This window comes from Staurois parvus, unplaced genomic scaffold (genome assembly GCF_062004578.1).
Source record: "Staurois parvus isolate SC_StPar_1 unplaced genomic scaffold, SC_StPar_1.0 ptg000347l, whole genome shotgun sequence".
NCBI classification, from domain to species: Eukaryota; Metazoa; Chordata; class Amphibia; order Anura; family Ranidae; genus Staurois; species Staurois parvus.
Window position 1 is genome coordinate 4794849 of NW_028318143.1, and position 16298 is coordinate 4811146.

The following is a 16298-nucleotide window of genomic DNA, read 5'->3' on the forward strand; positions in this document are numbered from 1 at the left end:
CTGATGCCACTCCTGTCAGCTAAGAACAGGAAACGGAGGCTACAATTCGCACAGGCTCACCAGAATTGGACAATAGAAGATTGGAAGAATGTTTCCTGGTCTGATGAGTCTCAATTTCAGCTGCAACATTCAGAGGGTAGGGTCAGAATTTGGCGTAAACAACATGAAAGCATGGATCCATCCTGCCTTGTATCAATGTTTCAGGCTGGTGGTGGTATAATGGTGTGAGGGGGGGGGAATTTTCTTGGCACACTTTGGGCCCCTTAGTACCAACTGAGCATCTTTTAAACACCACGGCGTACCTGAGTATTGTTGCTGACTGAGGGGCGGACTGACAACTCATGGGGACCCCGGGCAATAGGAGAACATGGGGCCCCTGTGTCCTTGCCAAAACTCAAAAAAGCCTAAGAAAAAGGTACCAGGGGCATCTCATGGTCCCCTACTGACCCCAGGCCCTCGGGCAGTGCCCGAGTTTCCAAATGGTCAGTCTGCCCCTGCGCAGCTGACCATATCCATCCCTTTATGACTACAGTGACCCCATCTTCTGATTGCTTCTTCCAGCAGGATAATGCACCATGTCACAAAGCACAAATCATCTCAAACTGGTTGAACATGGCAATGAGCTCCCTGTACTCCAATGGCCTCCACACTCACCAGATCCACCTCAGTGAGGCCACACATACTGTATGTGTACAGGCAATAGGAAGAGGTTAAAAATCCAAATCCACAGCAAGTAACTGGGAATTTGGATTTTTCTGCCCCTCCCCCCTCTCCCCATTCCTGGTGCCCTAGGGCAGCTACCTAAGCAGGCTTTTGCTGGCGCCAGCCCTGGGCACACACAGCAATAAAAACCTGACATCCCTCTCCACTCTATCAGGTATGCTTTAAAAACACAACATTTTAGGATAAAATTTGTACTTTTACAAACGAGGACTGAGGAGTCCTAAGGCACCTTAGAACCTTCCTGGATGGAAGCAAAAAATGTTTATTAGAATTTTATTACCTGTCTCAGCTTAATTTGCTCAAGTGCTAACAATACCTATGCCAAGTCTATTACAATGCCTTGAAAAAGTATTCATACCCCTTGAAATCTTCCACATTTTGTCATGTTACAACCAAAAATGTGAATGTATTTTGTTGGGATTTTCTGTGATAGACCAACACAAAGGTGGCACATAATTGTGAAGTGGAAGGAAAATGTTAAATGGTTTTCAAAATTTTTTGCAAATATGTTAAAAGTGTGGTGTGCATTTGTATTCAGCCCCTCGGATTCAATACTTTGTAGAACCCCCTTTCGCTGCAATTACAGATGCAAGTCTTTTTGGGGATGTCTCTACCAGCTTTGCACAGCTAGAGAGGGACATTTTTGCCCATTCTTCTTTGTAAAATATCTTAATCTCTGTCATATTGGATGGAGAGCATCTGTGAACAGCAATTTTCAAGTCTTGCCACAGATTCTCAACTGGATTTAAGTCTGGACTTTGACTGGGCCATTCTAACACATGAATATGCTTTGATCTAAACCATTCCATTGTAGCTCTGGCTGTATGTTTCGGGTCATTGTCCTGCTGTAAGGTGAACCTCCGCCCCAGTCTCAAGTCTTTTGCAGATTTTAACAGGTTTTCTTCTAAGACTACCCTGTATTTGCCTCCATCCATCTTACCATCAAATCTGACCAGCTCCCCTGTTCCTGCTGAAGAAATGCATCCCCGCAATTTGATGCTGCCACCACGTTTCACGGTGGGGATAGTGGGTTCAGGGTGATGTGCAGTGTTAGTTTTCCGCCACACATAGCGTTTTGCTTTTAGGCCAAAATTTAAATTTTTGTGTCATCTGACCAGAGCCCCTTCTTCCACATTTGCTGTGTCCCCCACATGGCTTCTTGCAAACTGCAAACAGCACTTCTTATGGCTTTCTTTCAATAATGGCTCCATCCTCTCTATCACGACTAGCAACGCCACCATCAATCCCACCCCACACGCCAAAGTCCTGGGTGTCACCCTGGACTCAAACCTTTCCTTCCAACCTCATGTCCAATCACTATCAAAATCATGCAGGCTCCACCTCCGCAATATCTCCAAGATATGTACGTTCCTCACCCCAGACACTACTAAACAACTTGTACACTCCCTCATTATCTCTCGCCTGGACTACTGCAACTCCCTTTTCACTGGCCTACCCCAACACAGGCTATCCCCGCTTCAGTCTATCCTGAACTCAGCGGCGAGACTCATCCACCTCACCAACCGCTCCACATCTGTTACCCCCCTCTGCCAATCCCTTCACTGGCTCCCGATTGCCCAACGCATTAAATTCAAATTACTAACTCTGACATACAAAGCCATTCACAACGCTGCCCCAAACTACCTCACCGACCTGATACCCAAATACCACCCAACCCGTAATCTTCGCTCCTCACAGGACCTCCTACTCTCCAGCTCCCTGGTCTCCTCCTCCCACGCCCAACTGCAGGACTTCTCCAGGACTTCCCCCATCCTCTTGAACTCCCTACCCCAATCCATAAGACTGTCACCTACCCTCCTCACCTTCAGGCGCACCCTCAAAACCCATCTCTTCAGGAAAACATGCCCCACCCTCACCTAACAACTGATCTCCTCCACTCCTCCTACCACTCCATCCCCCACAGCCACTTCCTCCTGTACCACTATCCCCTCCCTCCTAGATTGTAAGCTCGAAAGAGCAGGGCCCTCGAACCCCTCGTGTATTGTATTGTACTGTATTGTCTCATGTTCTGTCCTTCTTGCTACTGTACAGCGCTGAGCAAACCCTTCGGCGCTATATAAATACTGTGTAATAATAATAATAATAATGGCTTTCTTCTTCCATAAAGGCCAGATTTGTGGAGTGCACAACTACAGTAATAGTTGTCCTGTGGACAGATTTTCCCACCTGAGCTGTGGATCTCTGCAAATCCTCCAGAGTTACCATGAGCCTCTTGGCTGCTTCTCTGATTAATGCTCTCCTTGCCCGGCCTGTCAGTTTAGGTGGATGGCCATGTCTTGGTAGGTTTGCCATACTCTTTCCATTGTCGGATGATGGATTGAACAGTGATCCATGAGATGTTCAAAGCTTGGGATATTTTTTTATAACCTAACCCTGCTTTAAAATTCTCCACATCTTTATCCCCAACCTGTCTGGTGTGTTCCTTGGCCTTCATGATGCTGTTTGTTCACTAATGTTCTCTAACAAACATCTGAGGGCTTCACAGAACATCTGTATTTATACTGAGATTAAATTACACACAGGTGGACTCTATTTACTTATTAGGCGACTAATGAAGGCAATTGGTTCCACTAGATTTTAGTTAGGAGTATCAGAGTAAAGGGAGCTGAATAAACATGCACAGCACACTTTTCAGATATTTATTTGTAAATCATTTTAAAAACCATTTATCATTTTCCTTCCACTTCATAATTATATGCCACTTTGTGTTGGTCTATCACATAAAATCCCAATAAAATACATTTTACATTTTTGGTTGTAACATGACAAAATGTGGAAAATTTCAAGGGGTTTGAATACCTTTTCAAGGCACTGTAGGCCATGGCCATTTTAGATAAGCCATGATCACCTTTGGCCCCAGCCAGCTCTGCAATCAACAACTCCCCATGCACCCTGTGACTTTGGGTGGGGGGCCCATGGAACCCAGCTCACTTTGGAGAGGTGGGGAGACCCCTGTCTCAGCTCCCCATATCCCTATTATGTGTAAGTCACCCTGTGCCTGTTAGGGGTGCAGGGTGATCTGTCCTAATATTGAGGTGGGGGGGTTGTTGATTTTTTAATGCCATGTGGCTGCATCCCATTGTTCTATTGTGTGTCTTGCTTGGAAGCAAACTATTATGGGATGTATGTGTTTATGTGTATTAGCTTAGTGGGGGGGGTGTCTCCAGCAGCCCTCCCTCCTGATGGGACTGTCTGTTGGTGTGAAGTTTGAATACCTGTGTGTCTCTTGTCACTAAATGTAGATTGCCCCGCCCTGTGTCATTATGCAGGGAGGGGGGATTGTTCCCTTGGGTGTATAAAAAACCAGTTCGAGTTTCAAATAGAGAGTTCCATGTTCAGACAGACTGGTCTCGTCTAGTCTTGTTTGGTCGGCTGTGGTGTCTGTGGTCGGTGTTCGGACGGGAAAGCGGTATAACGGAAGTGCCCAAGCGCAGACTGGGTTGGTTCCGTTACACCCCCAATCCCCCCCTTTCATTTTTAAAGAGCCAAAAAATTGTAACCCTGGAGTAAAAACATGAATATTGGCCTACCAGCATTTCACATAGAGGACAGCAATAGCGTACAAAAAACCCTCAGTACATTTTTCTTTTTTTTTACGTGGGGTGCTGATTGCTGTAAGCAGAGTCCTTGGTTTCCAGGGACAACTTAGTTGTTATCTGTCCCTGACAGTGTCCTTGTGCTTTTCTCTCTAAGCAAATATGTAAACCGTATCATGTAGTCTATGAAAGTTAATAATGACAAGCAATAGACCTGAAAATGTTAAAGCTGAACTCCAGGCAGATATAAAAGACACTAATGAATGCAGCTCTGTCATCACAAATGTGAAATTAATTTATTTTTTTAAATACAATGTAAGGCTCCATGCACTTTTTAAGCTCCTAGAAGCGGTTATCAGCTTTTTTTGTCTGCTCCTAGAAGCTCCTTTTTCAAGCTTCAGTGTTTATGAGCAGAAAAAAAATGCTGCATGCTCTTAAATGCTACTAAAACGCCCCTAAAACAGCTTTTTTTCCCACATGTACTGCAAAAATGCATAGACCGCTAACACTCCGAAACACTTCTAAATGCTACTACAAGTCAGCTACCACTTCACAGGTCCCAGGAGACATCTAGGCCAGCACAAGGCGCTGTGTGACTCGTGCATGCACAGTAGGAATCCGGTTTCCATTACTTGCAATGCCGGCACCGGGAACCGGTCAAGAACTAGTCTGGGTAACGATTGCGCTGGACCCTTAGACAGGTAAGTGTGCTTAGGCAGCTGCAGTATTTGTAGCGGATGACTTTTACATTTTTCGGTGAGCCTGGAGTTTCCCTTGCCCTTCTGAGGATCCCCCCCCCCCTTTCCTGACCAGGCCATATTTTGCGTCACAGCGCTGCATTAGTTTAAATTGCGCGGTCATGCAACGCTGCACCCAAATTAAATTTACGTCCTTTTTTTCCCCACAAATAGAGCTTTCTTTCGGTGGTATTTGATCATTTCTGTGTTTTTTATTTTTTGCTCTATAAAAAACAAAAGACTGACAATTTTGAAAAGAAAAAAACAATATTTTTAACTTTTTGCTATTAAACATGTCCAGTAAAAAAAATTTAAAAAGCAAATTTCGTCGTAAATTTAGGCCAAACTCTATTTTGCTCCATGTCTTTGCTAGAAAAAAATCCCAGTACATGTGAATTAATTGGTTTTACATGAAAGTTATAGCATTTACAAATGGCAGTATAGATACTACGATTTTTTTTTTAAATTATTTTTACTAGTAATGGTAATCAACGAATTATAAAGGAACTGCGGGACTGCGGCGGGCATTCTGACACTGAGGGGAACTGATTTGGTATCACTGACATCCCCAGTGACACCAATACAGTGATCAGTGCTAATAAAAAGCGCTAACACTGTACTAATGGCACTGAGCAGGAAGGGGTTAACATGTGAGGCGATCAAAGGGTTAACTGTGTGCTGTTTCCCAGTATGCTGTGTGTGTGCTTTACACTGTGAGCACACTGCTTTGTATGGCATTGCTATGCAGAGTCATACAAAGCAGTGTGCAGGAGCTGACGGGAGAGAACTGTATTGTTTACATACAAATCTCTCCCTCCGTCGGTAATGCTCCTCGATCACCGGGCTCTGGCAAGTAATCACCAGCCGGGACCCAGTGATTGACAACCGAGGCCGTGAATAGCGGTGCGGGTAGTGCTCAACCCCAGTACATAAACTTCAGACCTCAGATCAACCCTAAGACCTGTACCTTGGAACGTGTGGTAGTGCGGTAGACCTGTGGGCAGGATTCTTCTGCACAGCACACCCATGTTCTGAGCAGGCTTACAGTGGACCAGGCTTTTTAATTGACAGCCTAGTGACCTCAGATCGATCAGACCCAATGTATACTGCTCAAAAAAATTTAGGGAACACACTTTAATCAGAGAATAGCATCAAGTCAATGAAACTTCTGGGATATTGATCTGGTCAGTGAAATAGCAGAGGGGGTTGTTAATCAGTCTCAGCTGCTTTGGTGTTAATTACATTATCAACAGGTGCACTAGATGGGCAACAATAAGAAGACCCCCAAAACAGGAATGGTTTTACAGGTGGAGGCCACTGACAGTTTTTTCCCTACTCATCTTTTCTGACTGTTTTTCACTAGTTTTGCATTTAGCTGGGATCAGTGTCACTACTGGTAGCATGAGGTGATACCTGGACCCTACAGAGGTTGCACGGGCAGTCCAACTCCTCCAGGATGGCACATCAATACGTGACATTGCCAGAAGGTTTGCTGTGTCTCCCAGCACAGTCTCAAGAGCATGGAAGACAGCCAGTTACTCTGGGAGAGCTGGACAGGGTCAAAGAAGGTCCTTAGCACATCAGCAGGACCGCTATCTGCTCCTTTGTGCAAGGAGGAACAGGATGACCACTGTCAGTGCCCTACAAAATGACCTCCAGTAGGCCAATGGTGTGAATGTCTCTGACCAAACAATCAGAAACAGACTTCTTGAGGGTGGCCTGAGGGCCCGACATCCTCTAGTGAGCCCTGCACTCATTGCCTGGAACCATAGAGCTTGATTGGCATTTACCATTGAACACCAGAATTGGCAGGTCCGCCACTGGCACCCCGTGCTTTTCACAGATGAGAGCAGGTTCACCCTGAGCATGTGTGACATGTAACATCGTTCAGTATGACTGTTTTGGTGGTGGGTCAGTGATGGTCTGGGGAGGCATATCCATGGAGGGACGCACAGACCTCTACAGACTAGACAATGGCACCCTGAGTGCCATTAGGTATCGGGATGAAATTCTTGGACCCATTGTTAGACCCTACACTGGTGCAGAGGGTCCTGGGTTCCTCCTGGTGCACGACAATGCCCGGCCTCATATGGCAAGAGTATGCAGGGAGTTCCTGGAGGATGAAGGAATTGATACCATTGAATGGCCCCAACACTCGCCTGACCTAAATCAAATAGAACACCTCTGGGATATCATGTTTCGGTCCATCTGACGCCTCCAGGTTGCACCTCAGACTGTCCAGGAGCTCAGTGATGCTCTGGTCCAGATCTGGGAGGAAATACCCCAGGACACCATCCGTCGTCTTATTAGGAACATGCCCCAACATTGTCAGGCATGCATACAAGCAAGTGGGGGCCATACAAACTACTAAGGACCATTCTGAGTTGCTGCAATGACATTTCAGCAAAATGGACTAATCTGCTGCATCATTTTTTCACTTTGATTTTCGGGGGTCTTTGAATTTAGTCCTCTGTAGGTTGATCATTTTCATTTGCACCAAAGATGGAGCATCCTTATATTCCTAACACATTACCCAGTCCATATCAGTATAGAGATCCAGCAGGAGATTTTTCCCCATTGAGATCTGATGGGTTTTCATAGTGTTCCTCTAATATTTTTCAAGCAGTGTGTGTATTTCAGATCAGCCCCAGTGCATGCAATTCAGACCTCAGATGAGCCTCAAGGCATACATTTCAGACTTCAGATCAGACATAATGCAAGTACTTTAGACCTCAGATTGGCTCCAAACTATGTACCTTAAGGAATGCATGAGGTCAACATGCAGGTAGGCTTCCTATCCATAGCATGTCATCATCCTCAGCCACCAGTGTGCTTTCAGTGATGTCAGGCAGGTGAGTGATCTATTCTTTATAATTGACAGACTAGTGATCTGTCAATTCCACCCAATAGCAATAGGCACCAGCAGAAACAATATCTTGTTCCCACCTGGGCAGGCGTGCTGGGAGTTGCTGATTCCTGCTGTAGCATTTATCCATTTGAAGACCCAATAACATGCAAATATGTTTCAAGTGGTTATACCAGTATCATTATTTTTTTTTGGCCGGCGGCGGGTGCCTCTTCAGGAACTCCGTCCATCCGAAGATCCCTGAACTAAAGCCAGCAGTTCTGCCATCTTATTACAGGGCTAAAGCAGAACCGAAAGGTCTCTGATGACCTCCATGACACAAGAAACTGGAAGCAACGAGTTCTATTGTCATTTCTAGTTTTCCAGACATAAGCAGAGCCATTTTTAACCACCTCCCGCCCGCCATATAGTCCAATGACAGACGCAAGACAGTTCTCTCGTTCTGGTAGGGCATCATATGACGTCCTCCCATTCTCACCACGCATGAGCAGCTTCGGGAGTACGCAGCGTGGCGATCGGTGGTGCGCTGTGTCCCTCGGACACAGCGGATCACTGATCACGGAAAGAGCCGAAGATGTTGGCTCAGTCATGTGATCAGCTGTGTCCAATCACAGCTGATCGCATGTAAACAGGGAAATGCCGGTTATCGGCATTTCTCTCCTCATGAGCTGTCATGCTGACAGAGGAGAGGAGAGCCGGTAATTGGCATTCCTCGGAAGGGACATGTGCACTGATCATCAGGGTACTGATGATCAGTGTGCCCTGATGATCAGTGTAGCCCCAGCAGTGCCGCCTGTGAGTGTCCATCAGTGCCAGCTCTCAGTGCTCATCCATGCAACCTGCCAGTGCCCATCAGTGCACATCAATGCCTACCAGTGCACATCAATGCCACATATCAGTGCCCAACTGAGCTGCCTTTCAGTGTCACCCATCAGTGCCAGTCAGCGCCACCTATCAATGCCAATCAGTGCCACCTATCAGTGGTGCCAATCAGTGCCACCTATCAGTGCCAGTCAGTACCGCCTATCAGTGTGCATCAGTGCCACCTATCAGTGCCCGTCAGTGCTGCCTATCAGTGCCGCCTATCAGTGCTGCCTTTCAGTGCCCATCAGTGATGCCTGTCAATATCCATCAGTGCCACCTACCAGTGCCTCCTCATCAGTGCCCATCAGTGTCACCAATCAGTGTCCATCAGTGCAGCCTATCAGTGCCCATCACTGCAGCCTCGTTAGCGCACATCAGTGAAGGAGAAAAATCACTTATTTACAACATTTTATAACAAAAACTAAGAAAAAACATTTTTTTTTTCAAAATTTTCAGTGGTTTTTGATTTGTTTAAGAAAAAATAAAAAACCCAGAGGTTATTAAATTCCACCAAAATAAAGCTCTATCTGTCACAAAAAACATGATAGAAATTTCATATGAGTACAGTGTTGCATGACCCACAATTGTCATTCAAAGCGTGACAACGCTGAAAGCTGGAAATTGGCCTGGGCAGGAAAGGGGTATAAGTGCCCTGTAGGCTAGTGGTTAAAATGGGAAAGCATCTAATGACACCGATCTTGGTGTGATCAGATGTTTTTAGGGCGCGGAGGAGAGGTCTGGGGTCTAATAGACCCCAGATCTCTCCATAAAGAGTACCTGTCACTGCCTATTGCTGCCACAAGAGATATTTACATTCCTTGTGACAGCAATAAAAGTGATCAAGAAACAAAATTTAAATGAACAGTGCAAAAAAATTTATACGCATGCTTGCGTGGAAAGGCGAACACGTGCATCGGTCCTGCACGTATACATAAATGGCGATTGCACCACACATTTATTTCAGGTACCTATATAGCGCCATCAATTTATGTAACGCTTTACATATATATTGTTCATTCACATCAGTCCCTAACCCTCAAGGGGTCTACACATGTGAGGTACTGCTGTGAGCATCAGAGCGGGAGCAATAATTCTAGTGCCAGACCTCCTGTGTAACTCTCAGCTGGTAACCTGTAAAGGCTGATAAAGTGTTTGAAAAGTGAAAGCTTGTGAGCCGCTATGTGAGTAATAAAACCTACTTAAGTGCTACTTGTGAATTGCCTGCACCTAACACATACTCATACTAGTGTGCTAAATCAATGTGCCACAATGTGCCACGCTTCACTTGAAATGATACATCCAGTTGCTATTACTTATATTGCATACCACCATAAATAAACAATTATATGAAATATGAAAAGATGAATAAAGATGAATAAAAATAATAAACCAGTGACAATTTCCAATAACTGTGTCCATATAATTATCAACAAATGTCCATATATAAGATTTCTTCAGACTTGCATAGTTCATTTTAAAATATAATAACTCAAATCATATATAATGAATCAAATCATAGTGTATTATCCTTTAAAAACCATTTTATTAATAAAAGTAATGCACTCACATATACTCTGTATATAAAAGCGCTTTGTTCACAAAATGTGTCCTCCACATCTTTTCTTATGGTGAAAAACCTAAAATTGCCAGCTGGTGTCAGTATGGAAATTTCCCCCTGATGAAGCTATGTGACCGTTGGCGTAACGCGTAGGGGAGGGGTTCTGACGTCATGACGCTTGACGATGGTTCCATACTGTCTGCCTCTGCTAAAAAATTTATTTATAATTTCTGGGGGATCTAAGTAATTTTCTAGCGCAAAATACAGATTTTTTTTTTAAAGTGTCAGAAAAGGCTGGGTCTTCAAGTGGATATTCACATGGACATTTCTCTAATGTGCATTAATTAAAGGGCTCGTTCGCACTGGAACGCAGTGCGGGAACCCTTATTCCGTGCACACTTCCCACACTGCGTTTAAAACGCACTGAGTGTGTGATCTGCTGTGGGTATGTCTAAAAGTAATGCAGCATTATGCATTACTTTTGGATGCACTGGTGGGTATCGGGACCATTTTTTTTTGACAGTTCATGCTGATTGGGGCTTTAAGGAGAGTTAATGCTCCCCCTTTTTGTTACATTTTTTTCCATTTGTTGGACCTTCTCTGTCTGGCCAGAGCAAGCTCACCAGGACATACCCCTAATGCAGGCCATACATGTTTCGAATTCCGAATGACTTATTGTCCGAAAATCGAAAATGTTCTCTCGGTAATCTGATGGTGCCATCAATGATTTCGAAAACCAGCCGACCAAGTCAGAAAGTTCACCCCATATAACAGGCAAAACTTCTGTTTCTTCCAGGACACGGCATGCGCATATTCTTTTCGGAAAAACGATCGTACGATTTGACCATGGAGTCGAAAATCGGTCGTTTGTCACAAATTTTCCAACATGCCCGATCACCGAAAAGAGGAGGAACCATGAAAATCAGCCGGTGCCATTGACCCACTAACAGAGCGAAAACCGGCTGATTGCGGACAAAAAAATCAGTCGAAGTTCAACTCATGTATGGCCGGCCTAATGCAGGCCATAGACGGGTCAAAAACTGGCTGTTTAAAAAAAAAAAAAAAAAAACGAAAAATCGGCCGTTCAATTGTCCGATTTGCGTCCCGTCTACAGCCGGCATTTACTTACTTCTGTCCCTGCAGAGAGCTCCGCTATTATATTTGACATGAAAAAGTATTGTGGTTACAACAATGTATCTATTTGTATCCATTTCGGATGGTTTTATTTGGATACAAATAGATACATTGTTGCAACCACAATACTTTTTCATGTCAAATATAATAGCGGACTCGAATTCTTGTTCTTCTTTTCTTCTTTTTCTTCCTCTTCTTTTTCTCCCTCTTCTTCTTCTTTTTCTTCTTCTTTTTCTTCTCTTCTTTTTTTTCTTCTTGCAGGTCATGGCTCATGCACAGATTTTTTTACCGGTTTTTTTTTTGCCCATCATTGTCGGGAAAATCAGCCAATCGGCAAAATCGGCCGATTTTTTTCCAACTTCACCGATAAAAAAAAATGTGCCAAAACCCAGAAAAACGGCCGACCAATTAACCCACTAACGGTGCGAAAATCGGCCTATTTTTTTTCGCCCCGAAAAATCGGCTGATTTTCGACCAATCTATGGCCTGCATAAGACTTTATTTTAGATACAATAGATTTGGAACAACATTTGAGGTTCTTTTCCCTGTCTAAATTTGCCATTGTTGGTATTCTCCTTGATACGGCCATATTGACATCGTTTGTACCTAATCCAGTTTACATCATGGGGCTGACATCCGTAAATTCACTAATTTCAGTCAATTATTATTGATCATTATTGATTAGACATATTGATTATTAATCCACCATTTCACCAAACCCCCTGAATGAGACTCATAGAGATAGAACGCATTGGGGTTCGTTCTCAGAAGTGTGCCATATATTGGTGCCAAAGTGGGAATTTGTTGGTGGTGCTGATATATGTGTAATTGATCCCTGCTATGAATTGTGTGACATTATTGGTCTCTTGTAATCACTGGAGCTGAGCTGAGTATAGTTCTGCTTTAAGTTATACTTACTAGTCCCTACACTAGAAAGAAGGTTGCAAATATCACAAGACTTCAGCAAATCCAAAAACAAGTAAAAAAAAAAACAAAATAGAAAATAACAATGCAAAGTGAAATACCAACCAATCAGATTCATTATTTCAAGTGGTATTAAACCCCAAATTAAAAATGTAATATATTGCAGCTTGCCAAGCCTAATGCCGGCCATAGACGGGTCAAAAATCGGCCGGAAAAGAAATCGGCCGATTTTTGCACCGTTAGTGGTTAATTGGTCGGCCATTTTTCAGGGTTTTTGCACATTTTTTTTTTTACCGGGCATGTTGGAAAATTTGCGGACAATTTTGACGATTGGCCAATTTTCCCGGCAATGATGGGAAAATCAGCTGATCGTTTTACCGATAAAAAATCTGCACATGAGATGTGACCTGCAAGAAGAAGAAAAAGAAGGAGAAGAAGAAGAAGAATAAGAAGAATTCCAGTCCGCTATATTTTATATGAAAAAGTCTTGCGGTTGCAACAAATGTATCTATTTGTATCTGAATAAAAACATCTGTATCCGAAATGGATACAAATGGATACATTTGTTGCAACCGCAAGACTTTTTCATATAAAATATAATAGCGGACTGAACTTCTTCTTCTATCCTTTTTATTATTCTTATGTATTGCTCCCCTGTGTGCTACCCTGTCACTGCAAGGGTCAGAAGTAATTATGGGGTTAAATGCCGGCCATATATGGGATGAAAATTGGCCGATTTTTTTACCATTGGTGGTAAAGTCGGCCGATCGAATGACTGATTTTTCGTTTTTTAAAAAACGGCCAATTTTCAACCTGTCTATGGCCTGCATTAGATATGGCAGCTGCATTGGTTTTCTTTTTTTAGGCTTTTTGTCCTCTGTTTTCACCTGCTGATCTGGCCAGTAACACACCTCCTGGATGAAGGAGCACAGGGGGCACCTTTATAAAGCAGCAATGTCAGTCTGGGGGGAGGGAAGTGTTAGATGTACTAGCAGATTTACTATCACATTGAAACAGGGGCGGACTGACCATTTAGCCACTTGGGCATTGCCCAGGGTCAGTAGGGGGCCCCATGAGGTGCCCCTGGTAGCTTTCATAGGCTTTTTTGGGTGTGGTTTGAGTGTGGGCTAGGACACAGGGGCCCCATGATTTCCTGTTGCCCGAGGGCCCCATGAGTTGTCAGTCTGCCTCTGCATTGAAACCAAACTCCAGCTCACACTGCAGTCACAAGTAAAAAAAAAAAAGATAATAACCATAAAAGTGAAATACCAACCAATCAGATTCCTTATTTAAAGTGGTATTATACCCCAAATTAAAAATGCACCCCTGCCTGTGGTAAATGGTTTGCTCAACACTTTAAATTGATACATTTACAGGAGAGTTTGTTCTGTTGAAATCAACAGACTTACTGCCCAGATCACCCGGTGAAAATAAAGAAAAGAAAGCCTAAATAAGAAAACTAATGCAGCCACCACATCTAAGAATTGTTAAGCTGCAATACAATACATGGGTTTTTTTGGGATTCATACTGCTTTAGGGCCGGTTCATACCATGCGCTGTGCGTTCCTGTGCGATTCAAACCTCATGCAAAATGTGCTACATTTTGCAATCTGCAGTGGGTGTCAATAAAAAGTTAACGACACCCCAAATGCAGATTGCAAACGCAGTGCATTTTCCCGCACCAGATTGATGGTACCATGCGATCCGGTTGCAGTGCGTTTTAAAAAGTCGTCTATGTGCTACTGTTGGTGCGGTGCAATTTTTCACTGCACAGAACCGCATGTGAATCGCATTGGAATGCACAGCGCGTTCCTGTGCGGTTCAGGTGAGGGCATGGTGTGAACCAGCCCTGAATGAATATAGTGGATACAAATGGAGAAACAGAAAAAGGGCGCACCGACCTAGTACATTATCCTGGTTGGCTCTGAGGAAGAGGTTGTGTCCTCAAAACGCGTTAGACAGTTGGTCATCCAGGGTTCCATCGTATGGACTCAGATGTTATTTGGATCATACGTCTTGTTCAGTTTGACATGCCTGTGTTATTATGTCCATTGTGAGTATACCTATTTTTGTTTCTTTAATAAATTATTTTAAACGATAATGCACTAGGTCGGTGCGCCCTTTTTCTGTTTCTCCATTTGTATCCAGTGTATTCGGACCACCCCGGTCTGTTGAGGGCAGCAAGCAGTGCATAGTCCAGAAAATTCCAGAACATTCCTATTGGGTCTACTGAGTCTTTTCCTAGCGCAGGAGTAAAGTGTTTGTTGTGTTGGATCTGAATGAATATAGTATAGTTTATAGGGGGGAGCATAATCATGTGTAAGACATGTTCCTGCTGGGGGCTCAAATGATCAGTAGAAGTGACGAAGAACTATAAACAGCACAGACTGCGGGTCACTCTCATTTGAAGTAGCACAGCACAGAGAGAAATAAATGCTTTACCAATCCCTGTACTGAGTCATCCAGGTCAGTGAAGACCATCAACCAAAAGGACATACTGTATGGAATGCTTGAAGTTAGGCAGAAAGAACACCAAATGTCCAAGTGTGCCAGTAGATCTAGGTAATGATGCACTTATCTAAACTGTCCAGTAGGTGGAGGCAAATCACCTCCTATAATTCAATGGCAGGCATGCGAGGACAAAGAAATCAGACCGAGAATACTTGCTGCTGTTATTTGACTTCATTTATGTGACTCCAGGGAAGTCCGCCCCCCCGCACTGTCCACAGGAGGTGCCTCCCCCGAGGAGCTCATTGTCTTCCCTGCCATTGTCGTACAAACACTATGCACACATTTACAGGAGGGTGGGAAGCAGGGGCGGACTGACAACTCATGGGGCCCCCAGGCAATAGGGGATCATGGGGCCCCTGTGTCCTTGCCCACACTCAAAAAAGCCTATGATAAAGGTACCAGGGGCATCTCATGGGGCCCCCTACTGACCCCGGGCCCTCGGGCAGAGCCTGAGTTTGCAAATGGTTAGTCCGCTCCTGGTGGGCAGACATTATCTCAAGAGGAGGCCAGGACTCCAGAAGACAAGGAAAGTGTCCTCCGATATATTCTGACCAACTCTCTGATCCCAGCCAATAACAAATCACCATCTTTATGGTCCTCTAAGATGGTTTAATTACAAATCATGTCTGGTGGGGGGATGGGGAGGTAGTATAGCAGAGGTCTGGTTGGAGGCTGAACACAGTGTAGAGCAGTTCTGGTTGGAGGCTGGGACAGTGTAGAGGGGGTTTAGTTGGAGGCCGTGGACAGTATAGAGCAGTTCTGGTTGGAGGCTGGGGACAGTGTAGAGCGGTTCTGGTTGGAGGCTGGGGACAGTGTAGAGCGGTTCTGGTTGGAGGCTGGGGACAGTGTAGAGCGGTTCTGGTTGGAGGCTGGGGACAGTGTAGAGCGGTTCTGGTTGGAGGCTGGGGACAGTGTAGAGCGGTTTTGGTTGGAGGCTGGGGACAGTATAGAGCGGTTCTGGTCGGAGGCTGGGGACAGTATAGAGCGGTTCTGGTCGGAGGCTGGGGACAGTATAGAGCGGTTCTGGTTGGAGGCTGGGACAGTGTAGAGCGGTTCTGGTCGGAGGCTGGGGACAGTGTAGAGCGGTTCTGGTCGGAGGCTGGGGACAGTGTAGAGCGGTTCTGGTCGGAGGCTGGGGACAGTATAGAGCGGTTCTGGTCGGAGGCTGGGGACAGTATAGAGCAGTTCTGGTTGGAGGCTGGGGACAGTGTAGAGCGGTTCTGGTCGGAGGCTGGGGACAGTGTAGAGCGGTTCTGGTCGGAGGCTGGGGACAGTGTAGAGCGGTTCTGGTCGCAGGCTGGGGACAGTATGGAGCAGTTCTGGTCGGAGGCTGGGACAGTATACAGCAGTTCTGGTTGGAGGCTGGGACAGTATACAGCAGTTCTGGTTGGAGGCTGAGGACAGTATAGAGCAGTTTTAGTTGA